Source organism: Mus caroli, unplaced genomic scaffold, assembly GCF_978045245.1.
Source record: "Mus caroli unplaced genomic scaffold, Mus_caroli_1 scaffold_4, whole genome shotgun sequence".
Taxonomy (NCBI): Eukaryota; Metazoa; Chordata; class Mammalia; order Rodentia; family Muridae; genus Mus; species Mus caroli.
The window spans coordinates 25,723,941-25,738,063 of record NW_028227259.1 but is presented as its reverse complement, the minus strand read 5'-3'; the positions used below and the strand labels follow the sequence as shown (position 1 = coordinate 25,738,063).

The 14,123-nt window shown below is 45.0% G+C and overlaps 1 pseudogene; it reads right to left on the bottom strand.

Annotated features, from left to right (window-relative positions):
- Positions 1-389: 389 nt before the first annotated feature.
- Positions 390-4,770, bottom strand: LOC147005040 (chromatin remodeling regulator CECR2-like; annotated as a pseudogene).
- Between the last annotated feature and the right edge of the window lie 9,353 nt (positions 4,771-14,123).

Here is a 14,123-nt window from a genome sequence, read left to right as displayed (position 1 = left end):
TTCATAAATATATACCTGAGATTAGCTGCTCATGAGAGTTTAAAGGCACCACTCCAGCATTACATGTACACTCCACCCAAGTTTAAATTGATTTTCCCTGGACAAGAGTCTTGGGATTTGGAGAAGCCAACAAGAACTCCAGGTATATTGCTGTGGGTAAGTTTGTCAGCTGTGCAGATGATCCCAGCTACAGGCCAGCCAGTTATCTAAAGAGTATGCACCTAAGGCTTTTACTATTCAGCTCTGAGGAAGGCTTGATTCACAGTGAAGAGGTGGAACCGGAAGACAGGACAGAGATGTACAGCATTCATTCCTCCAAATCCGCCAGGCCTGACTTATGGTCTCCACAAGCAGCCGTCCACTTCCTTAGGGCTTAGGTCCTCCCTAGACTAGCTCTGATCCAGAGGAAGTATTGGGATTTTACGAGTCAGCAACTGTTCTGGTGACTCCACAGGCGCCCAGGTCTTTTGGAATAAGGACTGTGACTGGACTGGATGCATTTGCAATCCCGTTGGTCTGTGTACTTCTTGAAATGTGCCTCTTAATCTGCTTCAAGTGCCAGTCTGCTCCATCATCGAAGCCTGAAAGTGACCTAGGCCCTCTTTGTGACAGAAGTTGAGGGAACGCTCTGGAGAGAGGCCATTGGGTTGGGTGGCTACTGGGTGGGGATGTGGATGGGCAGGCACAGAGGATGGGTATGCCCTGGGGTGAAAATGTCTGGCTGATCACTGAGGAGTGTATGGAGACCCTGTCTGCAGCATCACACTGTGGGGTGGGAAAGCAGATGAACCAAAAGTCATTCCTGAACTCAGAGATGGTGGTGGAGTTCCATAAAGATAGACACTGGTTGACAGTGAGTTCTGCCACTTGGGAGCTGCACCATGGTTGTCGAGATCTAGAATTTTGGGGGACTCTCTGGCCTCTCCACAGATTCATCCCTCTTTTCTTCTTCTGGACCAGAATTGTGTCCATCAGGAGGAACAACCTTAGCAGTCACTGCATCCATTTGAGTTGGAGGAGTTAAGGCAGAATTTAGTGTCTCACAACCTTGCAGACTAGACAGGACATTCTTCTCTGGGAAGAGGGAGCATGGAGGGTGACTCCCTGGGGGTCCACTTGGACTTCTATGGGAAGGGAGAGATCTCTGCCAATCAGAAAAGCCCTGTGGACATGTATAATGAGGAGTCCTCTGATAGGGGTGGTAGGAAGGCAGAGAAGAAGGCTGGTAGGTATATCTCATTCCTTGCTGAGGATGGTACCTAGGAAAGAGTCCAGGGTGGGGACCATTATCCTGGAACCCCCTGGGAGGAAAGGACTGAGGCTGTGATCCTGAGGACTTTCCTCCCATCATAGAGCCCAAGCCTTGCAAACTTGGACTCATAGAGTACTGTGTAGCTGAGTTAGAGTATTCTATGCCAGGCATGTATAAGGGAGAAAACTGGTTCACCTTGCCTGCCATCCAACCGGGATCTGTGCAAAGAGGTGTAGTAGCATTCGGTCCTATGCATAGCATGGCTTCTTGCAATGTTTTACCCCTGGGGCAGATTGGCTTTTCTGGACCACTACCATCAAGGACCTTCCCCTCTGACCTACAGGGAGATGCTTCACCAAGGACCTCATTTTCAGGTAGATTCCCCATCTCTGCCACTATGGAGAAGTCTCTCAAACAGCCTTGCACAGCTGGGCTGCTGTAGCTATTGTCCAAAGGCCAGGTGTTCTTGTTCTTTGATGTGTTAGAAGTGTCTGCAGAGTCTGAAGCATCACTATTGAGTCGGAAGACCTCTGTTTCCCTTTCTTGTGGTGAGCTTTGCCTGGTACCGCTGGCTTGCAAGGGAGGTGCAGGGTGAAGTAGTTGTTTGAGGTATACCCCCTCTGAAGAACAAATGCTTGCTGCTTTCTCTTCATGTCCAGGCAAAGGCTCTGGGTCTTCCTCAGGCTCTTGTGTTTCAGTCATCTCCTGTGTACTCCCAGGGTTGTCCAATGCAGTCTCGGGCTCTAACACACGTACTGATGACGAATGAGCTACCTTTGGAGAGGGACCAGTTATTGGGGAGGAGTGCTCTGGAGGGGGGTGGTAAGGCATACCTGGGGGAAAGACTCCGGAGGGGAGCTGCTTCATGGCAATCATTTCAGGGCTGTCCATCATGGATTCCCCTACTTGTGCCCCCCGGGGCACCTGGGAGGGCCCTCTGAATCCAGGACTTGGTGCTGGAGTTGGAGGTGTCTGCAAACCATGTCCATCAGACTTACATGGTGGCTGCATATACCCTGAGGAAGGAACACCATGAGGTAGAAAGCTTGACTGTTTAGTCCACTGGTTTGGTGGGATAGGTTGTCTCATCACTCGGCCATCCATCACATGACCAATGGTATGAGGGTGGTGAGAGTGTCCTGGACCCAGGTGGGGCTTCTCAACTGGCCCCAAACATCCAGGGTTTACAGTACCATGGTTCCCATTCCAAACAGCAGGGTGTCCTCGATTTAGATACTTGTATGAATGATAAATATGACCAGGAGGAATTTCAGACCTTTCAGGAAAGTCTGGGGGTCGGGCTGGAGTCCCACCATGCCTAGAAGGAATAAATCCTGCCTGGAATGGAGCTGGTGGATACATGTTTCCAACTTGACTGGGACAATTCATCTGCCCAAGTTGTAAGGATGGGACATGTGACACCATATTGGAAAGGTCTGAAGCACTGAGCAGGGATAACCAATGGTTACTAATTCCAACTGGAGACTGTATAGCAAAGGTTGGGTGTTGCAAGGGCTCCTCTGGGGGCACCTCTGGAATTCGAGAGGAGCCATGTAAGTTGATGGATTCTGATCCTTGAAGAGAGCCAAACGTTCCTGGTGCTGCTGGCTTCATCTGGTTTAAAAGGGATGCGTGACTAGGCACCCTACCACAATGCAGGGGGCAAGAAAAGCCTTGGCCATTTGATGTGCCAACCTCTGGAGGGAGTTGTATGGAACTGCTGCTCTGATTGTCCCCTGAGGAGGCAGCTCAGTGTGCTGCGGGCAATGATTTTCCCCCATTCTTTACTGGTGGCTGTTTCCTGCTCTACACTTCTGTGTTTCTTGAGAGAGTCCAAACATGGCTTCCACTATTTCTACCAGACTGACTCCTTCGTTTTTAGCATTTTTCATCCTCTTTGATCCAAAATTCTTCATCTGTGTCTCCATCTTCACCAGGAAAATGTTTTGTCATGGCCCGATGGAAACACTGCTCTAAATTGTCAGACATCTTGGTATATTCATTACTGTCACCATTGTATTTTCGGCAATTTTTGAACATGGTCTTCGTGACATTTACAAATTCCTCCCTGGTAAACTATGAACCTCCATTTAATTTCTTCTCCATGCTTGAAATATCCATGGGGGTCTTAATAATCTGGTAATAGTTGGGGGCATAAGATTCATCCACAGGTTCCAAGAAGGATCAGGAATTCTTGTGATCCTTCGCCACATCTAGAACTTTTACATGGCTGTGAAATTGTCATCCAATTCAAAGAGGCCCTTGGTCTTCTTCCATTCCCTCATAGGAGAATTCAGATCCAAATGGGAAAGTTCTGGGGGTAGCTCCTTGCCTTTAGCCAATAGCCATGCTCATTTTTCCATGAACTTTCTCCTCTTAGCCCAGACTTCCACTGCCTTGACCTTTTTCCTCCTTTTCCTGCATTCTCTCCTCCTTTAACATCTGATCTTGCTCCTTCTTCTGCACTGCAAGAAAGATCGGTCGTTCCTCCTCCTCCCACCTGTGCTTCTGTTTTTCTATCTTGGTGAGCATGGGAGTTTCCTCTAGCTTGATGAATTGGATGGGCAGGTGGACAGATATAAACCTGTGTTGCAGCTCTGGCTTTGTGCCCTGTGGACATTTTCCCTTCTGAGCAATCATGTTGCAGATTTCAGGCAGGAAGTCCTGCTAAGGAGCTTGTAGAGTTGCTGCTCTTGGAGAGAGGTCGGCTCTCAGGAAGCTCTCAGTAACCTGTCTCCATTCTTCTGTTAGACACAGGATCCACCAAGTACCTTGGCCTGCCCCTCCGGATCCATTTCTTTTGTGTAGGTCAGATGTCAAGGAGTTTTCTTCCTGCTTTTCACTGGATATAATCTCCTCCTGTAGTTTTTTTTTTTTTTTTTTTTTTTTCGTTTTGCAGGCCTTCCTCTTCTTTTGTCTGTTTTTCCTGGAACATTTGAGACTTTTTTTTTTTTTTTTTTGCCTTTCACTTTCCCTGCTCAAGGAGAGTTCTCCATTGGACCTTCCGTGTACTAGGTCTTCTTTGTACATTTGTGTCCCATTGAAGTACCAGTACAGTGCACCTGAATTGTCTTCACCTAGAGGTTCAACTCGGAGACTGTCTGCATCCAGACCCTTGAGAAGATCAAAGACATCATCTGCAACAAGTGGGTAATCACAGAGGAGATGCAGGATCTCCACTCATGTACGCAGAGGATGGTTTGAAAACTGGGATCTCTCAGAGGATTGGGCTTACCTTCTTCAAGCTCACAACCTTAGTTAACAATGTCTTCCAAGTAGCTGTGGAATGTCTGAGACGTGATACCTCTTCACTAATAGCAGCCTTGAAGCAGGCAGGCAATCAGATCACTGATAAATACCAAGTCATCTCTGTGAAGAGCTGCCTCTAACACCTCGATCTCGAAGTTGAGCAGGCATAACGCCTTGTTAAAGAACAAGCAGAATTGTGCGATGGCTGGGACTTCCCACCAGGAGCAGAGCATGCCCAGCATGGCCATGCAGCCTTCCTCTGGGCACATCTCCCTGCTGTGATTACTCACTCACTCTTGCTTGCTTCAATCTTGCTTGCTAGCTCCAACTCTGGCCATGGGGCAGCGCCTCTCACTCAGCAAATGGCAGCTCCCTCAGCTTAGCAAGAGCTCAAGCAGAGGCAGGCCAGGACAGGTGTAGTGCACTGGGGGAGTAGCTTGCAAACTCGCTCAAGCAGCCGCATGCTTGCCCCCTCCCTCAATGGCTGTCCCAACATCTGACTTAGTTATGGTTTTACTGCTGGGAACAGACACTATGACTAGGGCAAGACTTATAAAAACATTTCATTGGGGTGGCCTTACACGTTCAGAGGCTCAGTCAATTATCATCAAGCATGACAGCATTCACACAGGCATGGCAAGAGCAGAGGTGAGAGTTCAACAACTTCACCCAAAGGCTGCTAGTAAAAGACCCATTTCCAGGCATCTAGGATGAGAGTATTAAGCCCACACACACAGTGACATGCCTACTGCAAACAGGTCACACCTATACCAACAATGCTACCCATCCAAATGGTGCCACTCTCTGGTACAAGAGTATACAAACCATAACAACTTGGAAGCATATTATGGCAAAAGCATGAAATAGACTGACGGCTGCCATGTAACAAATTTCCTACAGATATGGTAAGGGGGCAAGCCTCATCAGAGAGAACTTTGTATCATTAGGAAAGATGTCTGCATGATGTTAGCATGTTTATACAAGGTCCATGGCCTCAACAGGAGCACTTTCAAGGAGGACAGAGAATGTGTTTTTTACTTGAAATAAAGGTCTTCAGCACTGTGTCTCATACTGGTCGGTGCCGATTTCACCTCAATCTATCCATGCAGAGGAACCCAAGTTGTCCTCCCACCTTCGTTTTGAGCAAGGTATAGGCACAAAAAGACCAGGACGCAGAGCTGGTGTCCAATTCCTCAGATATGCTCAATTTTTAACTAATGTTTAAACAAATACAGTGTGGTCACTTATTATTGATAGTCTTCACATCTTACTGAGGGCACCAACTGCTTGACTACAACCAACTCTCTAAATAGTCTGCGCCCTGGGACATATATCAAGATCAATCTGGCATGGAGGTGCATGCACACTTTCCTGTACTGAACATAGAAAGGTGGAGGTAGAAGTTTGATGTATGGTAAATTGGCCACCAAGTTCACATTGTGTTCCTGGATTTCATCTCAGGACAAGGATGTGGAGAGTCTCTGATGGCTTCTGTCTAGCCCCTTGAAAGGTTCTCTGAGCTTTGGCCTCAGCACTTAATACTTCCTGCTGGGTCAGCAACACTAAAGGAAGATAAGATTGTCATCAGCACCGTATCATGCTACCAGCAGTGGATATTAATCAGTTGTTCAGATGATGATACTCACTTTCATTTTTTCCTAATGTGGGCTAAGGGAAACAGAGAACATAGTCCTTAGAATGGAAAGATCATTCTCACTTCTCCATCTTCCCAAAAAGAAAGACTGGAAGGGAGAGAATGGTAAGTTCTTTATAATAGAAAAGACTTGGTAAGTGAGGCCTTTGATGTAGCGTGTGATTCAGTGTTGTTTTCTGAAACAGGGTCTCAAATACCCCATGTGGACCAAGTTAACCTTGAGCTCAGACAATTCTGCTTCCACTTTCCTATATTTGAGCTTCCAAGTGGGGCCTCCAAGTACTGTGGAAACATAACTAGTCATTGTGAGAGACCTGGATAATCTAATGCTAAGGCATGTACAGCACAGTATAGCAAAAGTCATTGATTTCTATGGCTGCCCCCTATTTCAGATAGTTGCTGTCATATGACAGCCAATCATCAACAGAGAATACAACTTGACTCAGCAAAGTCATGGTGTCCACATTCTGTTGTGTTCTGTATGAGGTTTGTTAATCTTACAATGGTACATAAACCATTCCATGGGACCCCTCAAATTAAGGGTCAATATGCAGTTATATCTAAAACGGACTGATCCAAACAGAGCACTGGATACTTCCCTAACTTTAAATGAACTAATTTTGTTTTTTCATTTGTTTTTGTTTGTTTGGTTGGTTTGGTTTTTGGGTTTTTGTTTTCTGTCTTTATAAGTTAACAAAGATAGATGTTTTGAGCTATGGCTCAGGCACAAATCCTGAGCAATGGTTCTGATCAATCAACTTTAGGGTCTGCATTTAATGAATCATTCATGTTTGACGGAAATTGGGTTTTGTGTGGTTTGTGGGGCCAAACATGAACCCAAATACAAGATGCTAGGACCTTGCCCAGTCAACTAACCTATGTCTATAGTATTACCCTATAATTTCTGCCTGCACATCCGCACCTCTGTTGAATATATTATTTATTTCATACAGAAACTCATGGTCTAGCACACAGAGGGCTATAAGCAATACTGATCGGTGAGACTGGTGCAGTGAGAAAAGCCCCCACACAATCTGATAGTCCCACATTGGTGGCTCCATATTTCAGTTTCCTTTGCCAAAAGATCTCTAGAATGTTGTCAGAAGCATGATGACTGCATGTCTCCCTCCTAAGGGATCTTGGGGCAAATTTCAAATGCTAAACACAAGGCTTCATGAGTGTGGTCCCTAACACACACCCACACTGCAACCAGCCCTGAAGGCTCAGCATGGATGAGATTTCATGCACCTGTATATGATGAGACAGGAGTAGATTTTGGCTGCATATTCAAACTGGTATGATTTCTCACTAAGTTTTAATGGCTCCTATTGCTGATTGAGGAAAATTTAAGGTAGGATGAGATATTTCTGAGAAGGGTTTGGAAAGGATACACAGAGTTAGATACATAGGAATTACTTAGGTGTGGCCAATCAAGCCTAGAGCAAACCCTGGCTTTGGAAGGAGGATGTGCTCAATGGCTATGCCCCAGGAAAGAGCAGCTCAGCTTCCTGTCAGTACAGGGAGAACATTAGCAGGGAACCAAAGGCTTTATGTAGTCCATGACATCAGCAGTCCCTTCTTGGACATTCTATTATCTCCTGGAGAGTTCTAAGCAACCTCTGTGATGTCACCAGTGTTGTAGTTACAGCAAGCTGACTGAGATTTCTCAGTCACAGACTGGACATTGCAGTGATGGCCCTGCTTGCCCGACTTGGTAGACTTTTTCAGAGAACCAATGTGGATGGGAGAGAGAACAGAGAGGGGAGGAAGGATGCTGGACTTCCATCTGAGAGTAATGAAGGACAAAGGAGGTGGACTTGGCGAATGAGGAGTAAGTCCTGGGAAGTGGATGTTGAGCTTCCTGGTAGGGGTGGCCTGAGCTGGCCTTTCTAGTAATGTGGAACTGGAGACTCTGGGTAGCAAAAAAACTTCCATGGTTATCACAATTCTTGAATCATCAAGGATTTCAGAACAGTACTTTTCCATCCCCTAAGGCAGGAGTTGGCAAGGTCAAAGCTGTTGGGCTATGAACTTCAAGTCTTGACTTGCACTGGGTATTGTGGGTGTTACTTGGGAACAGAATGAGACCATCAGGAGTGACAGCGGGTCTAAGCTATGCCAGTTTGAGGGAGGGAATACCTGCACTTCAGTCCATGGCTTCTTTTAGCTCCTGTAGTTATCTGACATTAGTCACAGGGAGAGAATGGTGCTCCAGACCATGATGTCATGTTCTCAGAACTACTCTGACCTCCTGTTTGTGACAGTTCCTACCTTACCTTTCTTTATCACCAATTGTGGGTGGCAGCCATTTCTATACTGTAAACAAAGAACAAGCAGTTGATAGACCCAGAGGGGGATTCTATTTTTATTTCTGGGATGTTTTGTGTTTCAGGGGGGAAGTTGATCATTGTGATGAACATATTCTCCCCCTGCCTGACTTATTAAGCCAATTCCTTGGCTTAGAGTAACAGGTAGGATATCTGAGCATCTCCAAGATCTAAAATACTTGTGATAGTGAATTTGTAGTCTGACTTGTGAAACCACAGGGCTCAGGGCTCTGAAGCCAAGTTGTACCCTGAAGAAGACATCTCTCTTGTCCTCATAAGCACGTTTAAGGGGGAATGAGGATACATCTGGCTACTTACATCACCTGATCTCTCTAGAGTGATGGTAGAACTGAGATCCACTCAGAAGAAATCTCATGCAGGGACCAATCTCTTGGTGGTGTCACTAGGTTACAGGCCTTTATCCTTCTCTTTGGTAAGTCCACACTCTTTGCATTCTCACATCAAATATTCTTGTATTCATCTACCTACAGTGGCTCACAGACAGACATCATCCCCTATACCTGTCATGAGCAAGGAGCAGTTTGAGAAGGAAGAGAACGATCTGATCAAAGAGATCCAGCTCACTACCCAGGAGACAAATGAGCTGAGAGATCGCCTGATCTATGTGACCGAGGGATCCATGAACAAGAGGTATACCTTGCTCCATACCTGTGGTGTCATTCCGGGGTCTGCAATGCCTCCTTCATCTTATGCTTTTAAAGGGGTGGGTTCTAGGAAGCTATACCACCAGAACATAATTGGGCCTCACTTCATGCCCCTAAATACTCATTAGAGGAGTGGCCACACCAGAAGTTTTGTCAGGAGCGAGAAGGGAAATAGACTCTTCTGCTCCCTCCACTTGAAAAGAGGAACTTGGAGTCTGAGTGAAGAACTCAGGGATAGAGGCAGTGATGATTTCCTAGGGTTCATTTGGAAAGCCTTTGACAGGAGGTTGCTAGGTGATGGGAGTTTGTAGTTGTGTTTTTACTTGTTTCGAAGGTGACTGAGTGTTGGAACCTCCAGGTAGCAGCTGGAGGGGCCTGGTCCCACATGGTTCTTCTCAGTGCTTGATTAGAATGCCTGAAGTTCATGCCTGTTCCTGTTTGTCTGTGTGCCTTATACTCTGAGGCAGTAATGTTGCATGCATTACTCTACCTCTCATTGTGTTCCCTTTGTCTCTGTCTCTCTTTCTCTTTCATTCTCTCACTCTTTGTTTCTCCATCCTGTGTATAGGTCTAAGTCTGTGAGTCTATGTGCATGCACAGGTACAGACCTGTGAATATGTTTTGTATGTTTTTATTTCTCTCCACAATTTGGAATCTAGGGGTAGGTGTTTTGGCCTGAGGATTTACTTACCTAAGAGTATCCAGGTGAGGTGGGTCCTGAGGCCTGGTAGTCCCCACTTTAAATAGCATTGCACTTTGACTATGTTGTCACATGTGTTAGTACTTTTGTATTTTGGGGGCAGATTATAAATCTGTGGTGATGTCTGGACTCATCTCCAGAATTATATATAATAACTGTCTCTACAGTATTAGGTATCCAGGATTTAGAATCCCTTTTATGGAAACAGGGGAAACACCATCACAGCTGTTTGGTGGGTAAAGACCTGTAGCCTAGACCCCTGAGAACATAACTGCTTAGTCTGCCCTTCAGACCTACTGAGTAACGCAGGGAGCCAGGGCACCCTCAATCTAGATGCCTAGCTTCTGGTGTTCAGGGGCCAGGATAGCCAGTTTCCCAAGGTTAAGAAAATCCCAGCATTTAGAATGCAGTGTGTGGTTTCCATGGCTGCAGTAGTCCAGGACCCAGCCTGAGTTCATGTGTTACTAAAAGCCTAAGTTTATGGAGTTCTGTCTTCCTGGGGCCAGGCCCTACCACAGGCCAAATGGACACTATAAAGAACTGAAATTAAAGGAGAAGGAGATCATGACATTCCTACATGAATTAGAGAACAAGAACATGGAGGCCCGAGAGAACAAGCAGGAGCTCATGAAGGAGATAAATTTCTATCGGTAAGTACTTGTCTGGGAGGCCAACACTTGTGAAATGGCCATTTCTGCCTTCCTTTGTTTCTGGTCAGGAGACTGCAGGTCTGGTTCTATACTTTATGCTTTTTAGGCATCAGTGTCCCTTGGATTTTTGGACTCAGTTTTCCTAGGTCTCTAGGAGACTGTTACCACTGCCAGTGTTCTCCAGGCATCCTCAGGAGCCTCTAAACAGACAAGTGATTCAGATCATCAGAGGGTTATTATGTTGTACTGGGCCTGTGGGGCTCAGGCAGGGTTTTACAGAGCTAAGTGAGGTGTAATATGAGGATAGAGTGCCCTCCCTTTGGTTCTAATGACTACCCTGATTGTAGTTGCACCCTACTAATTGGTATTGTCCCAATGCATGTGCTGTCATGAGTAGATGGAGATCCCTGTTTCTTTTGGAAAAACATGGACCCTTTTGGTGTTTGGACTGCAGCACAAATTTCTTCTTCCATGAAATGGCTATTTGCTGTTTATACAGCTGTCATGGATGTATTCTGGTGGATTGTATTAGGTCTTCACAGGAATCAGGGTACATGTCAGGTTAATGGGACCTGTAAGTAGAAATGGGAGGAGGAGGCTGCAGGAACTTACCATGCACAGTGTGTTTCCAGTAACCTGCACAGCCGGCTCCTGCTGGATAAGAATCTTATAAAGAAGAAGTTGGCGATATTGCAGCAGGAGAAGAAGGAAGTACTGGCTGATTGGGCCGTCATTCATCAATGTTTGATGGAGTTGAACCTGAGTGGTACAGAAGAACAGGAGAAGACCAACAACCTGGAGACTAAAGAACATCAGGTAGGGACAAACAATTCGGCCAGGCTATGACTATCTGATAATTGGCACAATAGAATCTATCTTTGCTTCCTCCCACCAACTTTCTAATCCATACTTCCAAGCAGCCGCCCTCCTCATGGAATGTAGCTGTTCTTTGCTCTTTTTTCACACAAGTATTCTGGGAAGTTAGCCTCTTGTGAGACTCTGAATTAGCCTCTTTGGAGGCACTATTATCACTGGCAAGTGAACCTTTCAACTCTGCTTTAGTCTTCTGTCCACTCAGGGTGACAGGTGAATAACATGTCACATTCTTACATGCATGTCTTCAGATAGGTGGAATGCTATGTGGAGGTTTGAGTGAATTCTGGGTCCTATCTGCAGATTTCACATCAGTAATTTCAGTTTGAATATTAATGTTGACTGTCCAGTAAAGATGAGGTAGTGGGAGATAAAGGTCTGACAGCTGCCATGCCTTTCCCCACCATTCCTGTGTCTTAGTAACTGCCTTCCTTTCCCAGGTCTCAGAAACTGCTAGAGAGCTGGGATTGGCCACAGCTAAAGAAGAGACCATCTTGCAAAATGCGTTGTCATGCCAGGAGGCCCCTGCTGACCCTGATCTCCAGCATCCAGAATCTTCCTCAGATGAATCTTCCTCAGATGAATCTCTTTATATCACATGTCCTGAGTGGGAATAGGCCCTAACTAGGAAGCCATGGCTGATTCAGGGTGTTATTCCCTTTTCTCTTCAGATAATTCCTCTTGGCAGAGAACGGAGGTGATTGCACTGCTAACAAATGTCCAAGAGGAGTAACAGGCTATAGGTCTGTGCTGCTAAAAGTGAAGAAAAAAGATGAACAATAATTTTTTTATAGTTTTGTTTGAAGTTTTCATTTTTTGTTCTTAGAGTTGTTGCTATGTTATTTAGAAGTTATATGTTCTTATTCTTTTATTTCATTGTTTATTTTTGCCTTTATCTCTATATTAATTGAAATTGTAAAACCTATTTTTTAAAAATTCTATTTCTTATGCAAAAAATGGATTTGCAAGTTGTGACTTTTGAGACCATCTTCCTTATTCAGGTTTTCTATCCCCTGCTGTAGACCTAGAACTCAAATCCAGAGATGGATCTTTGTAAGTTCCAGACAGCCAGGGCTATATAGTAAAGTCATAGCCACCTAGGGGTATACAAGGTGATGAACTTTTGTGTATCAATAATTTTATTTACCCCATGGACACACACTTGGTGATGTAATCACTGCCATACTGCATCCATGGTGTCATGAATTCTCATACTCCTAACATATATCACTCTGTAACACACATTCATTCATGATCCTGGGAACCAGATACTGAGGAATATACAGTCATTGTTCTAGAGCTGCTGAGGATATAAACACATTCAGAAAGGAATACAAAATAAATCAGGAAGGCCAGAGCCATATGCCTCAGTTTACTTGCAACAGAGCATCAGAGATTGAGACGAACAATAGCTTCCCTTTGGTTCTGGCCTGAAGAGGTCAGTGCCATTAACTGGGAGAAAGTTCAGGGGTCGTCCCTCCTGAAAGGGAGCGATGTCTAAACATGGCTTTCTGTGAGCCAGAGTTTTTCCTTGTTTCTAGTCAAGAGTTAATATTTACCCGGAGAGGAAAATGTCCTTGGGTCTGCAGATAACAGTTTCTTCTTGTGAAGTTTGTTCTCTTTCTGAGGAAATGACTCCAAAAATGATAATATTGTCTGCCCGGTGCAACTATGTAAAAATATTATTGTTTGGGCAAAATTGGCAAAGTCATAACCCGTGTTTTTAAGCTGTAGAAATCAGTAAAGCTTTGCTTCTTGCCACCAGAGCAGTAGTCTGTCTGTTTCTTTAAGGCATTCGCGAAGCTCATCTTCGTCAATTGATAACCACACAGCAGACATAATGACCTTCCATTTCTTGCTGGGAAATAGCTTTTAATAGATGCTGTTGTCCTTGACCATAAACTTGCTTTGTTTTGCTGTTGCTGATTAGACTTATGTTGAACATTTATGTGAATGGGTGTTTTTCCTACTGAATATAATACTGTATGTGGCTCCTCCTGAGGAACATTTCCCTCAGAGCACAGATGGAATCACAACCATTCCTGGAGATGATTGTTAGGTACCATGTGGGTCTTCTAGTGAGTAGCAGATGTTCTAACCTGTGAGGCATCCACACACTTCCTGCCGTTGGCTTTTGCCCTTCCAGTGAATATGCTGTATTAGATGAACAGGATCAAATCCACTTGAGTGGAGAATCTCAGAAGATCTGTAGGTACAGTGCCTGACCTGCCCACACTCAGTGTCCTAGGCTGCCAGGCATGTATACACCACGGCTCTGATATTACCACTGCTATTTCTGTGTTCAGAGCCTTTTAATTGAAGAAAAAGGGGTGGAAGGAATATTGCTGTTTGTGTGCTCTGCTCCCTCAAAAGTCCCTAAAAACAGGTGCAGTCAGGTGAAATCTTAATTGATCAGATAAGGTTAGAGGCTCTTATTGGGCAGGGGGAAGAAAGGCAGAGCTGAGATTTTTAGAGAGGGGAAGTGAGATGGAGAAGAGAGAGGGAATGAAGGACAAAATAAGGAGGAATAGGAAGATGGTGCTGGACTACGGGGCTCTAGGGGCCATAAGTAACTGGGGATTTCATAAATGGGAAATAGAGTAATGTAGGTACATTTTCCTGATCTAAGTGTGCAGGTTGTATTTGTATGTGTTGAGTTTTGCATTGTTTACATGGGCATTTTGTGGTTGTAGATTTCCCCTAATAAATTTGTCTGGCATATTACAAGGGTTTTGTGTTATTATTTTAAGAGG